The sequence below is a fragment of the Arvicola amphibius genome, chromosome 7 (assembly GCF_903992535.2).
Source record: "Arvicola amphibius chromosome 7, mArvAmp1.2, whole genome shotgun sequence".
Lineage (NCBI taxonomy): Eukaryota > Metazoa > Chordata > Mammalia > Rodentia > Cricetidae > Arvicola > Arvicola amphibius.
Window position 1 is genome coordinate 95529381 of NC_052053.1, and position 24934 is coordinate 95554314.

A 24934-nucleotide genomic window follows, 5' to 3' on the forward strand; every position below is an offset into this window, starting at 1 on the left:
AGTGTCTGCTCTGTGGCCCTCTCTCCACTTCTGCTGTTTCCTGGGCATTCTGGCATTCCCTAGGGGAGAAGTATCCCCCTGCCCCTCTGCTTTATCCTCACAGGGTGGTGGTGTCCCTTTGTGCCTGGCTCTGTGTCTAGGTGACCAGTTTAGTTTTAAATGAAGACACAAATTTTTCCTGAAGTTTTGGTCTCTGTGTCCTAGAAATAGTTTTATTTTTTTTCCCTAAATGACTTAAAAAAGTAGAATCATTCCGTTTGTCTTTTAGAATCAAATGTAGTATCAGTTTATGTTCTTCACCTTCTCCCGCCCTCCCTGCCCACTTCCTGTTTTGCTATTTATCTCCGGCTGGCCTTAAATCCATCACCACGGCAGGCTGGCCAGAGAACTCAGTCCTTCCACCGCAACTTCCTGAGTACTGGAATCACAGACATATCCCAGAATGCCCTGCTTCCTACTTCTTTTCTGTGCCATCCTTCGCCTGGAGCCTCACAATGTGTCTCTGAGTCATGGGTGCCCAACTGCCGATGTAGGATTCACATTTCCCCCCTTCTTGTGCCATATCTATTATCCTGGTCCTCAGGGTCATTTCAGTGCATTCACTCCGGCAGGGAAGCCCCCTCTGTGTGTGTCCCCATTTGACTTAGGTACTGGCATATCAGTGGCAAGTCCTGAGCAGGAGACTTCCAGAGCTGGTGTGCTGCTGAACCATCATGCTGGAGATGACCTTTGCAGGACCTGACTCTGTCTCGTCAGCCTGTCCTTTGTTTCCAAGGCTCCACTGCTCTTCATCCATTTACATCTTTCCCATGATTTCTCCAGTTTAGGAAGATGGATGGACATGGGAGAATACCTTTATTTATATGCTAGCTCCGAAGAAGAAGAAGATCTATAGAATCCTTCTCATGAACCACAGTGCCAAATGCTTTCCATAATTTTTCTCATTTCTGGCTCTTGATAATCCCAAGAATCAGATACTTTCACCGTCTTCATGTTACAGATGGGCATTTGGGGTTTTGAAGAGAGATGCAAGCTATCCAAGCTACTCAGTGAGGGAAAGACTCAGTCATTTCTAGCATTGCCATTTCCTCCCATGCATGAGAAATGTGGGCAGTGGCCACCCACCTTAGAGTTGTCTGCAGACATCATATTTCAGGGGTTCTCCAGTCTGCGGAACCCCAAAGGAGTTAGAGAAGCTCAAGAATCTGTGTTCCAGTCCAGCCCCCAGAGACCCAAGTTATACACACAGGGCGAGACCCATCCACGCCATGCTGGGTTCCTCTTAATGTTTCCTACCCTGTTCCTCCGAGGCTGGGAAACCTGCAATCCATCTGTCTTAGCTGAGTTTCTATTGCTGGGAAGAGACACTGTGACCACAGCAACTCTTACAAAGGAAAACATTTTCCTTTATAAGAAAAATTTCCAAAGGTGGCTTATTTACAGTTTCAGAGGTTTAGTTCATTATCATCATGGCAGGGAGCATGAAGGCCTACAGGCAGATGTGGTATTGGAGCTGAGAGTCCTACACCTTGCAGGCAATAGGAAGTCGACTGAGACTCTGGGCATTATCCTGAGCATAGAAAACCTCTAGGATTGCCCCCACAGCTTCCTTTAACAAGGTCATAGCCACTTCAACAACGTCACACCTCCTAATAGTGCCACTCCTTATGAGGTTATGGGGGCCAATTGCATTTAAACTACCAGACCATCATACATGGCTCTGAGCAGAACGGCGCATGTGACATGCCTTTCACCTTTTTCGGGCCTCTTTTTCCTGTAGGGTGGTCCTGGGAGGTCTGGTGGGCTCCTATGGTGAGACAGTGGCATGTGTGGTTACATTGGCATCCCTACTTTTCACGTTTTCTCCAGAGCCCATGCTTGTTCTGTGGTCCCTAGGAAGACATCTGGCCTGGAGCGTGCAAGGCGGGATGTGGAAGCTGGGTGATGGTGATGATGATGATGATGATGATGATATAGAATTGTTCCCATGACTCTGCAGGACGGAGTATCCCAGGATGAAATTGTGGGTGAATCAGGGCTCCATGGAGAACCCTGACCCATCTTCCTTGCTATACTATCCTTTGTCCTTCTGCCTTCCTCACCCTCCAATTCCATTTGGAATCCCATCACCAGGCCAAAAACAAACAAACAAACAAACAAACAAACAAAACAAAAATACTCATGCCTAAACCAATAACCTTTCTAAAAACCCAGTCCTGCTGGGCAGTGGTGGCACACGCTTTTAATCCTAGCATTCAGAAGGCAGAAGCAGGTAGACCTCTTGAATTTAAGGCCCGCCTGCAGAGAGAGTTCCAGGACAGCCAGGGCTATACAGAGAAACCTTCTCAAAAAACAATAAAAACCAAACTAAACCAACCAACCAAACAAAAAAAAAATCAAACCAAAACGAAAACCCAGTCCATTCCAGCCACTTAACAAATGAGCAAACAAGCAAACAACAGCTGCCACCACCAAAGGCTCAAGCACTGTTGACCTGTGCACTGACAGGGCAGTGATGACTTGCTCACCTACAGGCTTAAGTTCCCACCTATGGAAACCCTGCCCCGGCTCTTTCGGAGGCATATAAACACCATGGAGGGCTTAGCTGGCACAGGCTCTTAGCAATCATAGGACCCTGGAGCTAATTTGTCAACCTAGTGAAGGCGGGAACCTTCTGCATTCCACGAGAGGAACATCTCTGGCCTGGAGGAGATGCTCACTAGATGTTTCTTGACTGAACTGAAAAGCATCATCATGCTAATCCTGTGTAGAAAGAGCAGAGGAGACAGCTGAGGTGATGTGGACTCACCTGAGGAATTGAGTCTATTGTTGTTGCTAATGAGATGATAGCAAAAACTAGGTGAGTTATAAAGACAAGAGGCTTAGTTAGTTCAAGGTTCTGGTTCACAGTCAAAGAACCGTATCTATGATGGCCTTCTTGCAGGCAGAAGCATGAGACATTGCACCTTGAGAGATGGTGTGCATGTGTGTCTCTTGGTCTTTGTCCCCTTTCCTATAAAGACATCAGTGTTCACCCAGAACTACTCCATTCTGGCCCACTTTCTAACTTTCCCAAGCATATTTCTTCTAAATATCTAGGTTTCTACCATTTTCAATACTTCACGATAGTGATACGATTCTACTGCGAATTACAGAAGAACCATACTATATTAATGATGTTGATCATACAACAGATAGTGTTTGGGATTAGAAGCCAAATCAATAAAACTGTTTTTTTTTTTTTTTTTGCTTTTTTTTTTTTGTTTTTTTTTTTTTTTTTGGTTTCTTACTGGAACCAAAATCTGAGTTATGTCTTTTGTTTTTGTTTCATTTTGAGACAGGTTCTCATTATAAAGACCTTCAACTCCTGATCCTCCTGACTCAGCCTCCAGAGAGAGGGTTGAAACAGGCATGGACCACAATTCCTGTAAGATACGGGTTCTGAGTAGTCTTTACAAAGCCAAGAGACCCCTGGCTGGTACTCTGGCAGGAAGAGATCTGAATAGATAGTAGCAACTTTTTTTTTAAAAATAATAATTATTTTTTAAATTGGCATTTCTGAAGATGTAGGCTTGGGATTCCAGGTTAACATTTAAATTCTTCCTTATCCAAGGAGTAAATGGTAGGCTCACACATTATTAAAAATTTAACTTGGAAAATTGTCCTTGGAGTGCAGCGTCTGTCCAGAGTGGAGAGGCCCTGTGGTGAGCCTCTTGTTGGCAGAACGGCCGCAAGGCCTGCTGAGACTTGCTCAGCATCCTACTTTTCCTGTTGGAGTTCAAAATGTCTTGTAAAATATCCAGTGAAGCAATTTTCTTCCTCTCCCTCCCCTTCTCTTTCTCAATTCCTCCACAAAGCAGGACATTTGATGCTGTGGTGGGGTTGTGGAAAGAATTCTCCATGTGACTCAAAATCAGATATCCCTGAAACGTGTCTCATCTTTGTAGCCGTCAACCCTGACTCTTGCCCCATTTCTGAGCTCCCCCTCCAGGCTTCTAATCCTTTTTTGATCCTCCCCTTCCTGAGCACCAGTCCATTCCTGACCTTTGTCCTGTTCCTAACTCTGACTGTATCCCTTATCCTATCTCTTTGCTTATCTCTTTCCATTCAGGAGAGCTGGAGGAGGGTGGCCTTCAGCTTCTCTCTTTTCTGGGTAGGTTTTAGAAGCTGTAAGTTTAGTGACTTGTTTTCCAGGTGTTGTCCAAAGGCCCCTCTGTCAACACTAGTAAGTGTTAGAGTGTACAATATCACACCATTTTTAAAATAAGATAATTCATCATCATCATTAGTGTGTGTGTGTGTGTGTGTGTGTGCGCGCGCGCACTCTAGGGTGTGTACATAAATGTGAGTGTATAAAATGTTTTCTCTCCTTCCATGTGCATCCCAGGGATCAAACTCCAGTTCTGAGACTTGGCAGCAAGTGCATTTGTCTACTCAGCCCTCCCCCTGTCCCGTCCCTTTTAATCCTGTGAACACAGTCATCATAGTAAAAATAATTACAGTGATATCATAGCAGCGACATGAGCACATCTCCTGAGCCCCTGGGACCCGCTGGACACGGCCCTTGACATAGTCTCTCATGTCCATCCATTAGGTCCTCACAGAGACCCTAAGAGACACCTATTGCAGGCACAGATATGTTGTTTGCCTAAGGCATCAGTTAGTGAGTTATGACGATCACGGAATGACGAAACGACCCAAATTCCATTTAGATTGTGTCCTGACTAGGTGAAGGTTTGTTTCTAGGTCACTGGTCATCTCCTAGGTGGGTCTGCTAGGATGTTGTAGCGAGGTGCACTAGGAGGGAGGAAATTCATTTCTTTGATCTTGCAGGTAGGTAAGCTCTGTCTTGGGCCATGTGAGAAACAAAGGAGAGGCTGTCCTGAGGAGCCAAGCGGGGGAAGGTGAGGTCCCTGGGAGTAGGTGGACAGCCGTGCTGACCGACTTCCCAGTCTTTCTGCATTTTAACAAATATTTACCCACCGGGCAGTGTGGGGGCTGAGGACAGAGCTGTCTATCCTAAGTCCTCTGGATTAACCTCACAACTGTTTTAGGTGGCTAAACAATCCATAGCAGAGTGTGTCAGTGAGGGGAGAATTGTTGGTGTGAAAATTCGTCGGACTTTGATGTCAACTGGTTGTATTTCTATTATATGCCTCCCACACTCTAGAACAGTGTCGGTTGCAAGGGTTTTAGATAGGGGTTCTGTTGCTGTGAAGAGACACCATGACCACAGCAACTCTTATAAAGGAAAACATTTAACTGAGTGGCTCGCTTATAGTTCTGAGGTTCAGTCCATTATTGTCATGGAGGGCTAAGAGTATGGCAGTGTGTAGGCAGACATGGTGCTGGAGAGGTAGGCAGGAGTTCAAGATCTCGCACAGGCAGCAGGAGGTGGTCTCAGACACTGGACAGTATCTTGAGCATATATGAGACCTCAAAGCCAGCCCCCACAACGGTACACTTCCTCCAACAAGACCACACCGCACAAGGCTACACCTGCTCCAACAAGGCCACACCTCCTAACAGTGTCCCTCCCTTTGGGGGTCATTTTCTTTCCAACCACCACACCCAGAAAAGAAAATTATTATGATGTAGTGTCTCCCCAGAGTTTGCAGGGTTGAATCTTTTTAATATAATGGGTAATGAAGGGGCTGGTGAGATGGCTCAGAGGGTAGAGGTGCTTGCTGCCAAGTCCAGTGACCTAAATTTAATATATGCGATTCACATGGTGGAAGGATAGCTCCAGTTCTGGCAATCTGTCCTCTGACCTCTGCACCCAAGCTATGGCATGTACATACACACACAACACACCCACACAGTATAATAAAAATAAATACATAATAAAAAAGAGGTAGGAGCATGAGTTGTTTAAAGCCCTTTACTGTCATGAGTCGGAGCCACTGTGGTGGGTATGGCAGGAGGGAAGAGGGGCAGGGACTAGGCCTTGCTTATGGCCTGTACAGGCTCAGGAACCATCCTGGAGGGATGGGTCAACATGTGAGCAGAGTCCTGGCTCTGGGAGGCGCCAGTCATGGGTGGTTAAGGACTGTTGAAGGTTGGTAGAGCAACATGACTGCCTGGCAGTGGCCACTGGGTGTGGCAGGGAGAAGGAAATGAGTAACCACAAGAAAGTGGCAAGGGAAGGATGGTTAAAAGATGAGGGGGATGGGTAGATGGAGACCAAGCATGCATGCATGCCTGCGTGTGTGTATACATGAATATGTATGTATGTGTATGTTGAAGCAAGGTTTCAGCAGCCCAGACTAGCCTCAGTGTAACCGATGACCTTGAACTTCTGAATTCTGATGCCCCTGTTTCCACTGTTCCCAGGATTATAGGGTTTCAGGCATGTGCCAACATTTTTGGTTTATTCAGTGCTGGGACCGAACCCAGGGCCTCATGCATGCTAGGCAGGCTACTCTATCAACTGACAAATGATATAATTAAGGAGGCTTTATTGGTGTTGGTGTGAGGAGGGAGGTTGGCTAGCTCTACAAAGGTCCTCAGTGACTTACTGGGCATGTCTGTTGTCATGACGTCTCCTGAGTGTGTTGGGGTGGGAGTGTGGGTGGGAAGGGAGGCAGATTATTCCTGGGAGGAAGGGAAGAGGAGAGTCCCTGTGGAGAGATGAGAGGTATTTTCCTTAAAATCAGAGGTGTGCTGGAAAACACAATTCTCTTCAGACTTTTGCTATTGCTCGGTCAGGTGAAAATGGCCCCACGTGGGGTTGGCTGGCTACCCCTGCCTGTCCTCCTCCTTAGCACGCTGGTTTAACAGCATAGGTTTCTCCTGGCCCCGGCAAGGGCTGGGAGGCAGGTCCTGGCCCCCGCCAGGGCTGGGGGGCCGGTCCTAGGTTCGGCCAGAGCTGTATGTGGAATCTAGGAGTGTATGTCTTGAGGGCCGGTGGGAAAGCCTCACTTTGCCTGTGAGACAGCTGAGGCTCTGAGAAGAAGGTGGCTGCTGCTTTATGTTCCCCAGCTGCCAGCTGGATGCCTTACCTGTGGCGGATATGGGACACACATTCATCGAGTCAGTCTAGGAGATAGCTAGCTAGGATTTGAGAATCCAGATATTCAGATTCCTTGTCGTTCAGTGACACCATCCAGAGTTGTGTATCGCAAGGCCCCTTTCATTAGAGAGCCAAGAGGGGGTCCCTCCCTCTCTCCTTTTAAAAGGTTCATTTATTGTTATGTGTGGGAATGTTTTGCCTGTATGTATGTACATTAAGTGTGTGCCAGAAAGTCAGAAGAGGGTGTCACATCCCCAAGACCTGGGGTTATGGATGGTCATGAGCTGCTGTGTGGGTGCTGGGAACAGCAAGGCTTCTCAATCACTGAGCGGTCTCTCCAGCACCCAGAGGGAATATTGCACGGAATCGGGTTTTCCAGTAGAGCCAGGTTCTGCTACTTTTGAGGGCTTCTGATGTGCTCTATGTTGATCTTGTCGCTTCTTCATGGCCAGTAAACCTTCCCCTCCTCTCGGTCTTCTTATTGAAAAAATGAATTCAACCCTTCTGATCCCTTCCCCCAATTCTGCTCTCCAGCTGGTAGGAGAGAGAACGGCTCCAGTAGCTTGCTGTCTTAGGCATCCTGTGGCTTGCTGTTTTTGTTGTTGTTTTTGTTTCTTGTGGGTGGGGTAGCCTCCAGTATGCAGATGCTCACCAATACCTTGGCTTTGCTGTCTCTTCTTCTAGGGTAATTATAGGTTGGCACAATGTACCTATTGTTCCACAATGAAGCACTGTGCTAGGGGAGACCTGCAGAGAGGATCAGGAATGGAATCATTGTCTGTGTTGGTGTGAGTGTGTGTCCTGGGCAGTCACATTGTACCTCAAATTACACACACACACACACACATGCACGCACACACACGCGCACACACGCACGCACACACGCACACAAACACACACACACACACACACACACACACACACACACACTGTAGCTTTGAAACCTGTTCTGGAACTAGCTCTTGTAGACCAGGCTGGCCTTGAACTCAGAGATCCGCCTGCTGCTGCCTTCTGAGTGCTGGGATTAAAGGCGTGTGCCACCACCACCACCCAGCTCAAATTATATTTCTTCTTCTCATTCATACCCTATCAGTTGTTTGTACTTCACTACCTTCTTCTTCTTCTTCTTCTTCTTCTTCTTCTTCTTCTTCTTCTTCTTCTTCTTCTTCTTCTTCTTCTTCTTCTTTTCTTCTTTCTTCTCTGCACCCTTCCCTTCCGGGGTCATCACCAATGGTGAAAGCTTCCATCTTAAATGCTAGGCTAGGGTGTTGAGAGAAGTGTTTAAAATTCTTTCAGTGGATTTGTTGACTTCTTCCACTGGATGAGTTGTATTGCTCATTTGAGTTGTTCAGAATCTTATTGCTTTCTACAGTTTATGATGGTTTCTGAAAAATGTTGGGCAAACTAGTCACCCACCCACCCATCCATTCACCCACCCTTTCATCCATCCACTTACCCACTCATCCACCCACTATCCATCCATCCATCCACCCACCCACCCATCCACCTACCCATCCACCCACCATCCATCCATCCATCCATCCAGCCAGCCAGCCATCCAGCCATCCACCCACCCACCCCTCTATCTACCCACACACCCACACACCCATCCATCCATCCATCCATCCATCCATCCATCCATCCATCCATCCGCCTATCACATATTATTGAGAACTCATTAGGAGGCAAGGTTCTGGGCTATATGCTGAGTCAATAATTTTAAGAAGAGCAAAAGAGGCCAACACCATTCCCACCCATGTAGAGCTCTGTGGCCTATTCTGGCAGGTCAAAAATGTATGGGTGTTAAGTTCAGTTTTGTCCTTGTGGACTACAAGGTTGGGAGATGTTCAGAGCTTGACTCTTACAGATAGAGATGCCCATGGGCTAGCCATCACCAGGCAACACAATAACAATTGTTATTTTATGTCTTATTTTGTTGTGCAGCCTCTTAGACCAGGATATCTGTAAGAGACATCTATGGTTATATCTATCCCTATTCTCTCCTGTCCCCAGACCCTCTTGCACTGGGGCTGGCTGTCACATTTAGTCATGTTTATGGCTTAGCTGTAGCAGCTTTTTTGACCAGAACCATTGCCATTAGAATACAATGATCTTGTGTGACCATTTGCCTCAGAAGTCACAGCTCTCACATCTTTCCCTGAGGGTGGTGGCAGGCTTCACCGAAACCAAGGGATGCCAAGGCTGCTCGGCTGAGACTCTGTGAGCCCACTCTGGGAAGAAGACTGGGAGAAGTCTGACTGGAAAGGCAAATGCCCTGCTGAAAGCTGTTTGCTCACTTATCTGTGAGTCCTATAGCTTGTCAGTCTTACTGGTTGGGGTGATGGAGAGGTGGACAGTGGGCTAGGTGCTCTGCGCCCCTAGAGTCAAAAGGGAGGACCCTGGAGTTCTGAGGTCCTGGAGGCTGGTTTGAGAGCTCCCCAAGGCCAGGGTAACAAACTGAGGCTGGCTGGTCAATGTTCTCTATCACTGTGGTCTTTGAAGAAGTCACCATGGTGTAATACAGCTCACATGAACAAGGGAAAGACTAGTATTTATTTTTTTTTTATGTGTATGCACGCATGTGTGTGTATGGGTGTGTCTTAGCCACAGGTTGATATTGAGTGCCTTCCTCCATTGCTCCCTATCTTTTATATCAAGGCAGGGTCTCTTACTAGACTGCCCGGGTGATCTCCTGTCTCTGCCTCCCAAGTCACACTTGCCTAACATTTAGATGGGTGCTGGGGATCTGAACTCTGGTCCTCTCTCTTTGCAGCAGGCTTTACCCACTGAACCAGCTCCACAGTCCCAAGAGTGATTTTTAGTCTTGCTTCAAACTCTCCACGACATCTGAAAATGTATCATAAAGTAAACAAAGGCATTCCCTTTGTATACATTTAAAAAAGAATCCAAACTCTTTTTTCTTGTTAAGTTAAAACAAGTCCTCAGAGCAGAAACCCACATGCTTAGGGACAACCAGAGTGTCGGCTCCTGGGGGTAGTGTGTGTGTGTGTGTGTGTGTGTCTGAGGTATGTGCTGATATAACAGAGAGGGTTTTCACCCTTCCTAACTCTGACCAGACACGATTTCAAAGGCACAGGTCTGGAGACTTGGTGCTGCAGCCCAGTTGCTAAAGTCTTTGCCTAACATACTGGGTTCGAAACTAGGCACTTGGTGGGAGAGGTGTGTGTGGGGGAATCAGAGTTTCAAGGTTATCCTTGACTTCATAGTGAATTTGAGGCTAGCTTGGTCTCCACAGGGCCCTGACTCAGAGAAATCCAATCCTGAAAACAGCAACAACAACAACAATAACAGCAGCAGCAGCAGCAGCAGCAGCAGCAGCAGCAGCAGCAGCAGCAGCAGCAGCAGCAGCAGCAGCAGCAGCAGCAGCAGCAGAAGCACTTACCAGAGGGCAGGGACACTGTGTTAGAAATCAGCTAATCTGAGCACTACACACACACAGGACTATGAGCTACTAGAGGTTTCACATTATGGTGGAAGAAACTGAAGCTCAGGAAATGCAATGATAAACCTCCATGCCCCAGGGTGACAGAGCAGGACGAGGACTCCAGGCTCCTGGTTCCCAGGTTGTATGTGCTGTGACTCCTCACCTGTGGGTCTTACTGTCTCTCTCAAACAGAAGCAAGCTGAGGGCAGAAAACACAAGTGCCATCTCTCCTCTGTGCTATGCCAGGGGCTGGTGATAGTTCTGCTCGCCCAGCTGTCCCTCCTCTGGCATCTGGACTTTAGCGTTTGCAGGCTGTCATTTGTTGGAATCATCCTCTTTGCCATTCAGCTGGAAATCATTTCCATGGCTCCTCTTGTGCTGTGTCTCCTTGGCTCTGAGCCGCCCCAAAGGTGGATGCCTTGCAGGAGTGGTGTTGCCATGGATCCACGGATGATCACCAACACCGTTGGCTCCTCTCTATCTGTGGGTTCCCCATCTGTACACTTAAACTGGTGATCAAAAAAACTGAGAAGAAAACACTTGCTTTTGTATTGCATACCAAGAGCTTTTTACTATTACCTAAACAGCACAGCATATATCCATCTCTATAATGTTTCTACTGTATCAAGTATTATAGCGATCTGGATATGACTTAAACACACAGGAGGAAGGATGTGCACACGTTCTGCTTCATTGTTTATGTGGTACTAGAGCTTCTTAAGATTTTGGTGTCTGAGAGGAGCTCCTGGAAGCAGTTCCTTGTGGGTTCTGAGGGCGACTGTACTTCCTACAAGGCCTTGGCATCTACTTACTCTTCTTTGATGTCCTTAGACAATGTGGGTATGTGAGTTCATTTTTTCCCACCATCATGCGCCCTCTGTCCCCGGCTATGAGGAGTCATTAGATGAACTCTCTATGCCACATGTGCCCAGTTTCCAGGGTGGTGTTTGCAAGCACGAAGGGAGATGGCCAGGCTCCGCGCTCTCTAGGGCTTGCCTTTTCGGCTTGGTCTCCACCGGAAACCACATTCTGAGCATCTGCAGCGAGAGCTGCTGAGCCATGCGCTTTCCTCCTCGCTGATCCCTGGAAAGACCCAGGGATGCTCCATGCAGATAGCAAGGGGAGTATGATTCATGATGGAGCAGATGATATACAGCCTTCTAAGCAATTGCTTGAACTGTGGGCTGATAGAACCTCAGAGAATTAATAGTTCACCCGCAGTTCTCTGTAAATCAGTAGTTACCTCTGAGGTCATGGTGATGCCTTCAGCCAGGTGACCGGGGGGCAAGCCTTCATCTGGGATTGGTCTCTTTTGCTACTATGTTACTGTGTGTTCCCATGAGTCACTCTGGGTTCCCCATGTCTTTGTTTTGCTGCCCCTAGTCTCATGGCATATTTGTGGATATCTCTCTGTATCATTCCAAGTCCAGGCATCTTACACAGTGCCTGCATCTTCTGTAACCTTTTGGTTTCTGGGACTGTTACCAAGACTCAAGTAGCCATTACGGATGGATAAGCAAGAACCTATTTTTTGGGGTCAGTTACTCGCTGGTGCAGCCACCTAGGGAAGTGGCTGAATGGTTTTCTTGGGTTTCATGGTGTTCAGATTGTGTTAGGGACTTTGGTTGAGAGGGGTGGGGAGGAGAGATGCTCCCAGTTGAGTCCAGCCCAGAGGGCCAACCACCATTATTCTCAAGGTCAAAAATCATTCACCAGTCTGTGGTTAATGGCTTTCCCATGTGATCAAATGGTCCCTGACGGTGGTGGCTTGAGGTTTTCCTTCTCGAGTGTGTCATTCCTATTTGTGTGTTGGTTCAACTTTCAAATGCAGAATCGTTTGCCTGTTTGACAATCCATTCATCCATCTGTGAATTAGTTCGTCCATTTGTCTATTGATTCATCCATTCCTCGGTCTGTGCATCCAGTAAAGAGCTTATGTAGGTAAAGTAAATGAGGAAAGTGGGCTTACAAAAGATAACGGGGATGATGGGAAGTTGCCTCTCCCTTCAGCCCCATTCCACCTCCTAGTGTGAGTAGAGGCTATCCTGACACCTGCTCAACACCTTCACACTCCACCCCTGCCCCAGGGTGAGCTAATACAGCATCGCCTTGTGAGTCTGGTTGCCACACCCTCTCTTCTACATCCTCTTGAGATGCTTGGTTCTGATACCCAGAGCTGCTCCAGAACCGTGGCTTCCAAATGTCTTGGGAGCTTCTGGAGAGGCGGTAAGCCGAGAGAGACTCGGTGTATTTGGAGCACTTGGGGGAACCTCTGGCAGCAGAAGAGCCCGCCAGGACGGTTTTCTCTGGCAACGTCAGACCTGGGCTCAGAACTCGGCTCCATTGGTCCTGTGACTTGCCCAGAAAAGACCTAGACCAGGGAAGAGCCAGCTTTAGAATTTGGAGCCTTGTGACTTCCCAAGCTGAGCAGAAGTGGCTAAAAGGGAAAGGGATCCAAGCTGTATAGGCAGTGTTTTTCCCCCGTGGGTACTCCGGCCCCAGAGAGTCCTGTAGGTTTCAGGACTGACTTTGGTCTTATGTAATCCTCAATGCCAAGAAACCCCAGCTTTCTTCAGATTGAGCAATTGCATCCCCCGCTGTTCAGGGCCACTTTAAGGTCTTCTTACCTTGGTTTGTGTCATTTTATTGTTGAAAATATGGGTACCAGCTGCAGAATATTAAAAGAAATCTAGCCAAAGGGGTAAATGGAGCGCATGAGAACTCATAAAAATCATCAGAAGGTAAAAACTGTTTACTGAGAAAGTAGAGTTATTGATGGTGGACGGTGTCCGAGCCGTCTTGCTTTGTCTTATTTACTTTAGCCACTCAGTGAGGTCGAGAGAGGGCAGCATAAATTACTATCTCACAGAAGTAAAGATGTTAATTAGGAGAGCAGCAAGGTCCCTGTTATTGCTGAATTTAGAACCCAACCTCACACACACTTAAAAATGACCACTAACATTATAGGCGTGTGCGGTACTCCCTTTCCTGCTGAATGAAACTCAGTCAGAAAGAATGCTGGCTGGGAAGAATAAAGAAAGTCAAGGTTTTCTTGTCGTTTTTGTCATTTATTTATTTAGCTCGTTTTTGAGACGGGGTCAGGGTGGCCTTGAACTTGGTGTGTAGCTGAGGATGATCTTGAACTTCTGATCCTTCTTTTGGGGTGACAGCTGTGTACCACTACATCCGATTTATGTAGTGGTGGGGTTTTGTGCATGCTGGCTTTCACCACCAGACCAGAAAGTGGATTCTAGCATTAGTTGGTAGTAAACTAATTTAAAAGTATTCCTTAAACCAGAGTATGCCAGGGCTGGCAAGATGGCTCAGTGGGTTACGATACTTACCGCCAACCTGAGTTGGCTCCCAGGGACTCACACGGTGGAAGGAAAGAAGCCACTTGGGCAAGTTGTTCTCTGACCTTTGCATGCAAGTTGGGGGCACATACTTGCCCCCCCTCAAAAAATACACAATAAAAAACCCTACGCAAATAACCAAAGTATCTCGATAGAGTTTTTCAATGTAGCCTTATTGCTGCTTTTCAGAGTACACTATTCATTAAATCACCTTGTTATTGATTCCAGACAGTCATGAAATATTTATGTAACTATTACATGGGAAGCCTTTTTTCGGCTGTTGAGTATATAAAGATGAAGGGAACAGATTCCTGCCTGTATCTGTTAGTCTTGCTACTTACCAAAGTGCTCCACAGCATAGTGACTTCAGTTGGAGGGTAAGCAGCTTCACATTTTGCTTATTGTTCCATAGGTTAGTGATTGGATTGGGCTCAGCTGGGTGGTTCTTCTAGTCTAGCCTGGGCTCACTTAGGTGTCCGTAGGCAACTGGTCTTGGGTAGGTTATGGGCTGCTCGGTCTAGAACAGTTTTAATCTGGAATGCTTCCTTCTGTCCCAAATGGTCACATGCCAAGCAGCTAGCTAGGCAGGGTTTCAGGAGACTTGGAGTGGGGAGGAGATGAAGGGCATCTCGTATCTTGGGTTTGGTATGGGTACTGGCTTAACCCAACGTTTTCTCTAGATTGTCCTGTCACTGTTTGTGAAGGGTGTCTTTTAGGTTCTCCTGCTGCACGTCAGCACTTAGGCAAGGTAGTTCTTTCCCTCCAGGCCTTGTTCCTTTTGTTGCTTTTTTGCACCCCACCTTACCCTCCTGGGAACATTTGTCTTCCTTTATCTCATGCTATCTTGTAGGTTCCATCGTCATAAATTTTCTGGTGTGATCGCGGACTTAACTGTGCTTTCCAGCAGTAACGATACATGTAGGCTGATATGTGTAGGCTGTATCTACTCCTCGCTGGGAGTGAAGGTGCAGAAGTGTTTGCCCTCAAGGAAAACGGAGCTAAAGTTTCAGGTGATGTTTGTCTCTCTCTCTCTCTCTCTCTCTCTCTCTCTCTCTCTCTCTCGTGTGTGTGTGTGTGTGTGTGTGTGTGTGTGTGTGGTGTATGCATGCAGGTGCACAGATGGGTGCAGGGATGGGCCTGTGTGCCTTGTGCAGAGGCCTGGGGATGATAATGGGTGTCTTCCTTTGTTTCTATATCCACCTTGTTCCCTTGGGCAGGGTCTCTCGCAGAGCCTGGAGCTCACTAGTTTGGATAGGCTAGCTGGCCAGCAAGCACCCAGAATCTGCCTGTCTCTGCTCCCATCCCCATTTTGTTGGGCTTTTGAGATAGAGTCTCACTATGTAGCCTAGACTGGCCTTGAACTCCTGATTCTTGTGCTCCAGCCTCCTTGTGTGCTGGGATTCCACCATGGCCAGCTCTAGTATTTTGAACACCATCTGAGATACTTCAGTGGTGGAATCAAAGACCTGTAATGTTGTTCCATTAAGATAAAGTCCTTGTTCCTTTGCTCTTTGCCTCAGTTTTTCCATATAAAAATGGGAGGATATAATATTTATGCTGGGAATCGTTGGCTATTATCCGTAGCCTGTTTATTGCAATATAATTAAGATAATAAGCAATTGTTTCTAAGTAAGAGATATCCAAAACAATGGAGTCCGAACCTGTGGAAGAGAAAGCTTTTTTTTATCTCTTTATCTTCTTTCTGCGGAAAGTAGGCAGGTTTCTGTTTCTGGACCATATCTGAACTAGGTTGACTCCACTCTGATCCTATTGGTAAATCTTTAGGTGCCTCTGTTGGGATCCTCGTAACTCAGCATGGCAAGGTTCATCTGCTTTGCAGGCTTTCTGGTTCCTGGGACTCGACAGGGTCCCGTGTACTTGCTGACAGTCAAATGGTTCATGTCAAGCAGATTGATTTAGTGACTAGGCCCCTACAGAACCAAAGCAGTAGAGTGACAGGAGCAGGCTCAGTCTATGAGCTGCACTTTGCGAAGCATTTACCGGGTCCTAGGCAAGAGAGACGAATTCTGGGCCTGTTCTGTTCTTTATTCTTCTGGTTAGTATTTCTGGTTGAGCAAATGGAAGCTCAGATTATATTATGCGGTTGTATTGGCTAGTTTTTGTCAACTTGATGCAGACTAGGACCATCTGGGAATGGGGAACTTTAATTGAAAAAAATACCTCTATTAGGTTTTCCTGTAGTCAAATCTGCGGGGCATAAATATATATTATTTTAATAACATTTTATATATCATTTCTACAATGTATTATTTTTATAATATATATTTACACATATATAGTTTGAGACAGGATTCTTCGTTACTCTGGCTGGTCAAGAACTTTCTGTGTAGCTGAGGCTGGCCTCCTACTTACAGAGATCTGACTGACCCTGCCTCCAGTGTGTTGTAATGAAAGGCCTCTGCCACCAGTCAAGTGGGCAGTGGTCCTGAGTTTATGAGAAAGCAAACCGAGCAAGTCATATAGAGTAAGCCAGTAAGCAGCATCTCTCCATGGCCTCTGATTCAGTTCCTGCTTCCAGGAACTGACTTGTTGAACTTTCAGTCTTGACTTCCCCATAAGCCAATAAACCTGATCCTCTCCAGGGTGCTTCTGGTCATGCTGACAACTACAATAACAGGAAGCCTACATCAGTGGTGGAGCTGAGATTTGGATAAGAGCTGTGTATCGCTGAAAACTGTGCTCCTGGGTAGCATTTCTTTTGATGCTGTTTGAGAGAAGGTCTCACAAGCTGATCTTCAGCTCCCTGTATAGTCAAAGATAACCTTGAACTTTTGATCCTCATGTCTATGTGGATTTCTGCGTGTTGTACGCTATCACACCCAGTTTATACAGTGCTGGGGATTGAACTCAGGGCCTTGTGTGTGCTAGGCAAGCATTCTGTCAATCTGGATACATTTCTTGCCCACAACATGTGCTTTATACTAGAACATTTCTCAAAGTTAGATGGCTTTGGCATTCTTTTTAAAAAAATCATGAGCACATGTGTGTGTTGTCTGTGTGTGTATCTGTGTACATGTAAGTACAGTAGCTTTGGAGTTAGGGGAGGCTCATAATTTCCCTGGAGCTGGAAGTAGAAGCAGTTGTAGACTGCCTGAGCTGGGTGCTGAGAATTAAACTTGGGTCATTTGCAAGAGCAGCATTTACTCTTAAGCACTGGGCCGTCTCTCCAGCCCCAGTTTCAGCATTCTTGAACTCAGGGCTGAATGATACTCATTTTACTTCTTCATTGTGACTTTAACAGTATCCAAGTACACATGCAGCAGACTCCACCTTGGCAGGCCCAAGAAGCCATGCCTCTTCGAAGATGCCCACACCTAAATCCTAATCCACAACACATAAATATGTATCTAGGTGATAAAAGAGACTTGGAAAGGGCTGGAGAGATGGCTCAGAGGTTAAGAGCATTGCCTGCTCTTCCAAAGATCCTGAGTTCAATTCCCATCAACCACATGGTGGCTCACAACCATCTGTTATGAGATCTGGTGCCCTCTTCTGGCCTGCAGGCATACACACAGACAGAATATTGTATACACAATAAGTAAATATTAAAAGAAAAGAGAGACTTGGAAGATGTGATGAAAGGTTTTGACATGAGAGGCAAACTTGGACTCGGAGGTGGCCCAACATCATCACAGGGTCTTGACATGAGGGAGGAGGTTGACAGCCTCGGAGTTGGAAATGGAGGCTGAGACATGTATTGGAGAGTCCCCTGGTTCTTGCATTCACACTAAGAAGCAGAGACAGTCCCTGGAAGCTGGATAAAGCAAAGAAGCAGGTTCTTAGAGCTTCTGGAAGGAACACAGGCATCCTGATGTTAGCCCTTGGGAAACTCGTTCTGGACCTCCGATACTCAGAAGAGTATGCTCGTAAGCTAGCATTGTGCTTCCGCTTAGCTGGTGACCATCGGAATAAGAAGCTGACACGCCACCTCTCCAGGTACTATTTTAGGTTCTGAACTGGCACTGGGGTTGGGAGAGCAGCTCAGTGACATGGCTCTTGCCTGGTATACACGAAACCCTGGGTTCCACTCGCCTCTCCATAAATCCTTTAGAAATAGCCCATTGTCAACGTGTGGAGCCGCCTCCCGTGACCCAGGGCCCTTTAGACAAAGGTAGGGGATCTGTAGACTCTGGGAGGATCTGTGCTGGGGCTCAGGCTTCTGCTGGTGGGGAAGGTTTTGTCCTGGATCATCCATACACCTGAGGCTGTACTTCTGATCACAGGCTAGACAGCTGACTGGTCATCAGAACTAATGACGCTGCTCTTTCATTATGTTTCCTTTATTTCTCAATAGATTCTGCTCTGTTTATCCAGTGGGCAGAGTCCCCCAGAACAGATAGTATTATCTTATAGTTGACTCATGACCTACTGTTTTCTGTCATGGCTGGTGACAGCGAGTGAAAGACGGGACCCCGCCATGTCACACGATCAAGGGCTGATGTTTGCTGGTCATGTACAGTCAGGGTGTTACATGGCTTTTCTTGGGGGCCATCTTCCTGTTTACCTCACATAGACAGGGCAATGACAGGCAGTACAAACAATTCCATCTGAGTCCATGTTGGTGAGCCAGGCAGGTGTTCCCTGAGGTAACTTGCACAGATGGTTTGGGCAGCTGCATCATTGGACAGGTCCACCCAGCATGGGTGACAGCGAAGAAAGCAGTGTCATTGGAATTCTGTGATCGCTCCCATTTTATAGATGAGAACTGAGGCTCAGAGAAGGTCAGCAAACAAGAACACAAGGAGTTAGGGCTCGAATGCTACACGTCGGTCCTTCACTGAAGAGCTTTTCCTGGGCAGGACTGTGGAACTGAGTGGCACGGAATTACTGCTTAAACATCCCCTGGCCATGTGAACGAATGACTTGGAGGCTAGATCTCTCTGTGTGCACTCTATCCAGAGACAGCAAGGTGGGCACATGGGGATCTAGCTGGACAACAGAACGTTTACTCTCATGGGCAGGGGGATCCTCTGGTGTTGCCTTTGTTACTTCTCTCTGCCCAATCTAGACTTAAAGACAGGTTCAACAATATGTATAGAGACAGATGCACATGCACACATACACCTACCCACACATTGTACATATATATACATGCATACATACATACACACATACACATGTGCCCCCTCATACACATACATGTGAACCCTCATACACATAATCATACACACATGCACTCTCATACACATGTGCACCCTCATACACATAATCATACACATACACATGTGCACCCTCATACACATAATCATACACATACACATGTGCACCCTCATACACATAACCATACACACACACACTCAAATTGACTAAGATCTCATATAACCCCAGTTGGCCTTGAACTCCTTAACTGAAGAGGACTTTGTACCCTTGATCTCCTCCATTCACCTCCCAGGTACTGGGATTATAGTTGTGTGTCACCATTCTGACTAAGCCCAAGTATATTCTTGCTGAATTCACCATGTCCTCCTTGCCACGTATCTGCAGTCAGCAAGCGTGGGTGGCGGGGGGGGGGCAGTGGTCTCTTAGTGTGTTCTTCCCTCAACTGCTCTGGAGGGCCCAGCCCGTGATCCAGGATGGGATGCTTGTTGCAGGCTTGTTTACTTCCCACCTTCCTCCCTGGATGTGGAAGAGAGACCAATGTGTTGAGAGTGAGGATGGAGATAAAATTAGTGTGAATCCACAGGCGCATCCCATATGGCCTTTGCCTATGTGGAAATTGCCAGTGTCCTTAATGCACTGGCTGCAAGCATGGCTGTTTCCTGCCTTCCCCTTTCCCTTCTGTCTCACTTCTGCGCCAGATGAGAATTTACCGCCAATGAGCCTTGTGGCGGATGACTAGAAAGAAGCGACCTCGGCAGTCTCTCCCTTCCTCTGTCCCTCTGTCCCCAAGAGTGCCTTGTCAGCTTCAGTGATCCTCACCCAGCCAGTCCATACGGGCCAAGGCTGCCTTATTAAATTGCCTCATGGCTGCCGGGTGACACTTTCGGCTTCTTTCCTTCCCAAATCACCCTCAAGTTATGACTTCATTTGCAGCAGTGGTCAGAGCAGGGCAATTCTATTGATTTTCTTTCTTTTCCTGGTTTCTCTATAAATTAATTGGGTCTAATCATGTTTGCCATCCTATCTTTGGAGGGGATTAAACTTGCAGTGTTTAAGGGGGGGCAGAGAGTGTTTTTGATTTCAGTGAGCATGTTTGAATTCTAGTAGCCCAGGAACTTGAAGCTGGTACTCTCCTTTTCTTTTTTCTTTTCTTTTCTTTTTCTTTTCTTTTCTTTTCTTTTCTTTTCTTTTCTCTTCTCTCCTCTCCTCTCCTCTCCTCTCCTCTCCTCTCTTCTCTTTTCTCTTTTTCTTTTTCTTTTCTCTCCTCTCCTCTCCCCCCTCCCCTCTCCTCCCCTCCCCTCCCTTCCCTTTCTTTTCCTGTCCCTTCCTTTTCCTGTCCTTCCCCTTTCTTTTCTCCCCCTCTCTACCAGACAGTGTCTATTGCAATCCAAACTGACCTTGTCACGTGACTGAGAAGGATCTTGTGTTTCGGACGTATTTGCCTCTACCTCCCAGTGCTGGGATTATAGGTGTGCATCCCCATGCCTGGTTTTACTCAATACTGAGGATTGGACCCGTGTCTTTGTGTGTGCTAGGCAAGCCTTCTACAAGCTGAGATACAGCCCTTGATATCCAGTTCTGTGTTTCAGCAGTAATTTCTTAAAGGTTTGGACTGAAGAGGGAGGGGAGGGGTGTTATAGCTTTGGGGTTGTGGCACCATCTTGTCAGGTGACACTGCAAACCCCTGGTTTCACTTGGCCTTGTTCAATCAGACTCACAGACAGGGACACAGTGGGAGGGTGGGGTGGTCTATTGGAGCAGGCATTATGCTGTTGGGTCCAGAGAGTGCTTGGATCCCCGTGGAAATGAGCCAGCCAGCAGTCATGTGGACCAAAGTCAGATGGTACTCCAGGAGCTGATGAGAGAGCCAAGGCTGAAGTAGGGGCTATTTTGGCCTGGGAAGGAGTAGTGTATTCTCTCTCTGTGTGTCATACACACACGCTCACAAGTGCCACCAATGATGGCCCCCAACACTAGACATGTCTTATTTTTACTATTGTCTCCAGAAGATAAAAACAAAAAGCCATTGGTTTTTGACCGGCGTAGCTGCAAGGGGGACTTTGACTTGGGTCAGCTCAGTTGGTCTGCAGTGCCTGTGGCAGGAAGCCTCCTTCATTTCTGTGTCACTCTGTCTCTTACTCCTGGGAGTTTCTTGTGACTTTCCTGAACATGATGTGGAGGGCTTTGTGTCGGCAGCGTGCAATGCTGTGAGGCCAGTGTGTGTCTGGCCTGAACACATGACTACCGGTAGTCTCTACAGAAAGGAGCAGCGGGTACATGCTGGCTGATCAGAACTTACTGGAATCAGACAATGGCATGCCTCTTGAAAAGTGTGACTTTCACCAGCATGGACCTTCTGTGACCATCTTCCTGACTTTCAACCTGCTTCAGACAGTCTTGTGGTCATGGGTGATGACATCTCTGAGCGTCATGCACACACAGGGGTCAAGCCTGTGACTCCCTCCGATAGAGCTGGCACTGGTGGGGACTGAAGGTCTGTTGACCTGACTCGGATTCTCCTAGTTCTTTGTTTCTATTTCTTCACCTCTCTGTGCCTCAATTTCCTCATCTATTAAAGTGGAATGAATGTAGGTGAGCGATAGCCCAAGACATAACCTCCCACATGGTAGTTGATCCGCAAATTCAGGTACTGTGATTGTTGAAATGTTGGTGGCTTTGAGTGGCCAGCATGGCATCTGGGGGGGTCCCCCAGGAGTTTGCATGGAGGGACTCTGATCCTGGTATAGGGGAGCTCTGTGCTGAACCCCAGCATCTCCTTTCAGCATTGGCAGACGGGTTACTGTGGTCTTTCTAGGGCTTGTGTGGAATATTACTTTTCCTACCCCATCCTGACTCAGTTTTAACAGAGGGGTGGTTGTAGCCTAGGCAAAAAGCCAAGGCTGCCAGGGCAAAACCTTCAAACCAGCAAACGAACATTTATTTATAGGTATTAGAGCGAAATGCCAATCCCAAGCAGGGAAGAAGGGCCCAGCAGAGGCGGCTGCAGTGAGCAGTGGGCAGGGAAGGAAGCCAAAGGAGTGGTGGAGGGGCTGTAGGAGCTCGAGAGGCTGGGTGACATCAGTGTCTTGGAGAGTCGAGGTGCCGACAGAAAGTGCCAGGTTCAGACATAGCAAACCAAGGCGTATTTAATCACAGGACCACGATAAAAGGTGGGCAGGGAACCAAAGTAGGGGATATGCAGAACCCAAGGGCTGGGCCAAGGGGGATGGGAAGGTGGCTGGAATAGCAGCTTAGAGAAGGCTTGTGGCCTGTAGGAGACAGATACACCCACCCCATAGTGTCGAGGAAGGAGGGAACTGAGAGTAACCACGCTGTCACGTCTCACTCTGTCTGTTCCTGGCACCTGCTGTTGGCCCAGGTCCACTGAAACAGGGGAAAGAGGCAAGTGACTGACCTACAGGGCACATTGCTGTGACACTGAGCAGTGAGGGGGGGGATAATGGAGAATCCGGAGGGGCCTGGGGACAGAGCCAGGGCAGAGAATACAGGGGAGGTGATGGGCTTAGAAGGAAGCTCCAAGGCTGCTGGCAGTTTAGGGGTATCTGGACGGAGAGAGCTGAGTTGCTGGGTGATTCTGCGGGAGGCAGTACAGGTCAGATATGGTTGCCATGGATTCAGGAGGCAGAATGGAAGAGTGGTTTATTTTTCGTGTGTTCATGAGCTCTCTGAGCTCCAGTTTCCTCATCTGTAGCAGGGGCACGAGAACGACAACGTTCTGTACCTCACAGTGATAAAGGTATGAAGGCCCATGGATGCATAAAGAGTAGACAGAGGGGTGTGCATGCATGAGAGAGTCAGAATGGCTTGCGGAAGACTCAGTGGAGACATTTAGTCATTTATCTAGCCAGCTAATACCCCTTGTTGTCCTACTATAGGCTGCGAACCAGTCTTAGCGACAGGGAGCACAGGGGTAAATAAATTAGACCAGTCTTTCTCCCAGAGAGCTTATGTACTTACAGGGAAAGAAGGATATGAAGTAAAGCAGAAAATAAAGTTGTACTTGACAAACAACCTCCACCCTGAGTGATGGGAAAGAGTGGGGACGGTCCTGAGAAGGGGGGATGAATAAGTGACCCTTGATGGGTTGAAGCAGGTGTGGGGGTCCTGAGGTAGGGCTAAGCTCATGTTTCTGGGACCAAGAGATGGCTCAGAGGGTGTATTGTAGGGCTAACTATGCTTGCCCTCAGGATATAATTCTTATATGGAAAGCTCTGAGCACCCGTATGTGTCTAGTGGCCATTAGCTATCAGCGGTTGCTATGATTGCCTTAATTAATATCAACATTGTAAAGGAAGAATGTATATATATCATATATATGTATATATACATTACACACACACACACACACACACACACACACACACACACACACACACACATATATGTAGATGGAACACAGCACCAGTTGCTCCAGTCAGTCAGCAAAATTAGCTGTAGAGGCAGTCTGGGGCTGGGTGGTGAAGACTCCAGAACTTGAGATAAGGCCACTTAGTTTAAAGCCTGACCTGGCCATGTATTAGGTGGTCTTTGCTAATGGCTTCAGCTCTCTGGAACCCGATGTCTTCTGGGTGTGAGAGATAGTGGCGGGACCTCTCCACAGCTGCTGGAACGATGACTTGTCCTTTTCCCAAGACATAGGACAGTACCTGGCCCGCAGCGAGGGCGGCTGAATGCCTTCCTTGTCCTTGAGGGACTTGCTCCTGTAAGCAAAGACTCTTTCAGTGGCTCACAGTTAGCTGTGCAACACACATTTAGAGAGATAGCAGCACCACTGGGATTGTGTGTAGAACGCTTATGGGAGGAGCCAAGAACGGCATCCTTAGATTGCTTAAACGAGGCAGGCTTTGAAGAATGAGTAAGACAAGCAAAATGCTGGTTGGGCTTGGGATGTAACTCAGTCTGTAGAGTGCTTGGCACCCGGGAAGCCCTGGGTTCTATCCCCAGTACTACATAAAACTGGGTGTTGGGGTGCACACCTGTAGTGCCAGCATCTCGAAAAGAGAGGCATGGGGATCAGAAGTTCAAGGTTATCTTTGGTTGCACTGAGTTTGAAGTCAGCCTGAGCTACATTAGACCCTGTCAAGAAAGAAAAAGGAAAGTTGAAAGAAAAACACCCAGACCTAATGGCATTAGGCAGGTAAAGACAAAAACTAACAATGACAACAGCAAAACTCCGTGGACCCAAATCTTTGCTCTTGCCTGTCCCACATAGCCTTTGGGACAATCTGCATTTGCTAGGCCTTACCGCAGCGGCTCATACTGATTAGCAAGTGACTCCCCCCTCCGTCTCATTCCTTCATGAACCCACATAAAACCCTCAAACCTGCTCGGGGTTATTGAGATTCTTCAACCCTTAATGTTCCCTGGTCCAGAGATGCAAAAGCAGATTTGAGGCCAGAGGACGTGGGAGGTTAGAAGTGAAGGGCAGCTGAGAGAAAGGGAGCCAGGAGCTGGCGGCAGACAGAGGTGGAGGGCAGTGAAGATGGAATTAACTAGAAACGTGTGTCTGGCGACTGGCAGATTCTTTGGATAAGATAAGTGAAACCCTCTGCAAGGTAATTATCAGAGAGCATAAATTCCAGAGATAACCTGTCCTGGGAGGTATTGATGGTGGAGGGGTGGTGCTGGAGGCTACACTCTCCCTTGTCATCCTGAGGCCTCCTCCTGCTCTTTATTCCTCCTTTGATTCTTCCTTCAGGGTCCCGCCATACTGCGCCCCCACCCCCACCCCATTGCTTGCATAGCTTCCCACTCACCTCAGTTCTTCCCGGGTCACCTTTTGGTTTGTCTCCTCGGTGTTGGGGTGACAGAGGTCTAGATCTGCCATTGGAGGGACCTAATTATCAATCAGCCAAGCAAGGGCACTTTTGAGAGGGAAACAATAATTACTGCTCGGGACCTTGCTGCTCACTGGGACTCTTTTGTGCAAACCTTTTCCTAGCCATGTGTGTTAGTCAGGTTTCTTTGAAGGAACAGGACTGA

At 47.4% G+C, this 24934-nt stretch overlaps 1 protein-coding gene across 8 annotated transcripts in view; it reads left to right on the forward strand.

Annotated features, from left to right (window-relative positions):
* The window catches only part of Dpf3 (double PHD fingers 3), a 279713-nt gene that overhangs the window by 90118 nt on the left and 164661 nt on the right, over positions 1 to 24934 (forward strand). The window contains exon 1 of one of the 8 annotated variants that reach the window (XM_038336424.1): positions 14802 to 14820. The exons of the other annotated variants lie outside the window; for them this stretch is intronic. The gene's annotated coding sequence lies outside the window, so the exon portion shown is untranslated. Of the gene's footprint in view, positions 1 to 14801; positions 14821 to 24934 lie in introns of those variants that run through there. 8 annotated transcript variants of the gene reach the window in all.